The 1,737-nt window shown below is 33.7% G+C and overlaps 1 non-coding gene across 1 annotated transcript; it reads left to right on the forward strand.

Moving 5' to 3' along the window:
* Window positions 1-784: 784 nt before the first annotated feature.
* LOC111731881 lies at window positions 785-903 on the forward strand. The gene has a single exon (XR_002777361.1). It is a non-coding gene; the product is annotated as a 5S ribosomal RNA (ribosomal RNA).
* Window positions 904-1,737: the final 834 nt, after the last annotated feature.

A 1,737-nucleotide genomic window follows, 5' to 3' on the forward strand; every position in this document is an offset into this window, starting at 1 on the left:
TGACAAGAGGGGAGGCATTTTTCTTTTTGTTCACTGCTATATTTCCAGCATGTAGAAAAGTGTCTGGTATATATTAGGCACCTTTTTTGAGTAAATTAATTAATATCTTACATAATGTTAGTGTAGTAGCCCCTTCACATTTTGCTCATAGCCCTCTTTCTCTCCTTAGACTCAGATATTAATCCATGTTGACAGAGGTGAGAGGGAGAGGAGAACAGGGTGTGCCAATACATAAATGTAAGTGATAACATATCAACATTTAAGCTGTAAAATTTGCCAACCCCCAAATTAAAATGAAGAAAGTAGATCTCTTTTTTTATGAAATGAAGTCTCTTTATTGAAATACTACCCTCAAGCAAGTAAATTAATCACAAGTAGTCTGTCACACTAATTGGCCAGAGGCGTCACATGTGTCTGAATTCCAGTGGCGGTGACTAGTGGGTGGAAGCCAAATCTGCTGCTTCTCAACCACATTTAATATTTATTTATTGCTATACTTTGTGTCTCTGCTGCTTTTATATTTAAATAAACAAAGAAAGAAAGTGGTCTTTGTGGAGGAAAGATTCAAACTATTCCATAAATTATCTTACTATAAATGGAATCATGCATTATGTGAGCTTTAGGGATCATTGTACCTCTAAAATTTTCTACACGAGGAAACATAGCCCCAGAAAGGATTTATTTCTCCAGGGTTACATCACTGAGAAATAACATGATCCAGTTTCTAAATTCTAACTTATTGCATTTGTACTTTTTACTATTCCCCCTTAAATTCTTGAAACTTGCCTACAGCCATACCACCCTGAACAAGCCTGATCCCATCTGATCTCAGAAGCTAAGCAGGGTCGGGCCTGGTTAGTACTTGGATGGGAGACCACCTAGGAAGACCAGGTGCTGTAGGCATAAAAAATAGAAAATAAGGGATTGTAAACTGACAAGGTCCTTGCAATCTGTGAGGTCAACCAAGGGTTGCCTCGCTTAAAAAAAAAAAAAGAATTCTTGAAACTTTATAAAACATGTAAACAATAAAGAAGTCTTATTTAATAAGGAATAGCAATTGATAAATCTATACTGTTGATAGATGATCTAAAAATTAACTTAAAGGAAAAGTTTAGGAGAATATGAATTCCATGTACTGAGAGAACAATAATATAAAATACTACTTGCTACTTCAGAAGCTTAGTTTTTCTCTCAGATATTTCCATCTCCATGGCTTTTGTTAAAATTGACTTTAAAAATTATGGAAATGGAAAACAGATTAGTAGTTGCCAGGGATTAGAGACTTGGTGGAGAGGAGGTAGATCTAGGTATGGCTATAAAAAGACAATAGAAGAAATGGTAGTGAGAGAACTGCTCTATATCTGAACTGTAATGTAAAACTATGATAATGTACTGTAATCTTGCAAGAGGTTGCCATTATTGGAAACTGGGAAAGGACTCATGAAATCTCTATTATTTTTTACAACTTCATGTTGATCTGCAATTATCTCAAAATAAAATTTAAAACTTAAAAATGTAAATAATGAAACTCAGTAGCAATTTAGTTTTGTCAGTTTGAGAACATGTTGTAATAGAAATAGCTAAAAATAGTATCCAAAGTATTAAAGTTACTATGTGTACAAAATGTTTGGGGGAAAATATTGAATTTATGGAGGTCAAGATAGTTTATAGTGAAATATGCTTTATTTCTTGGAGTAGTATAGTATATTATAATAGGAAGGCTGATATTCTTAGGAG

The sequence above is a fragment of the Pteropus vampyrus genome, unplaced genomic scaffold, assembly GCF_000151845.1.
Source record: "Pteropus vampyrus isolate Shadow unplaced genomic scaffold, Pvam_2.0 Scaffold11, whole genome shotgun sequence".
NCBI lineage: Eukaryota > Metazoa > Chordata > Mammalia > Chiroptera > Pteropodidae > Pteropus > Pteropus vampyrus.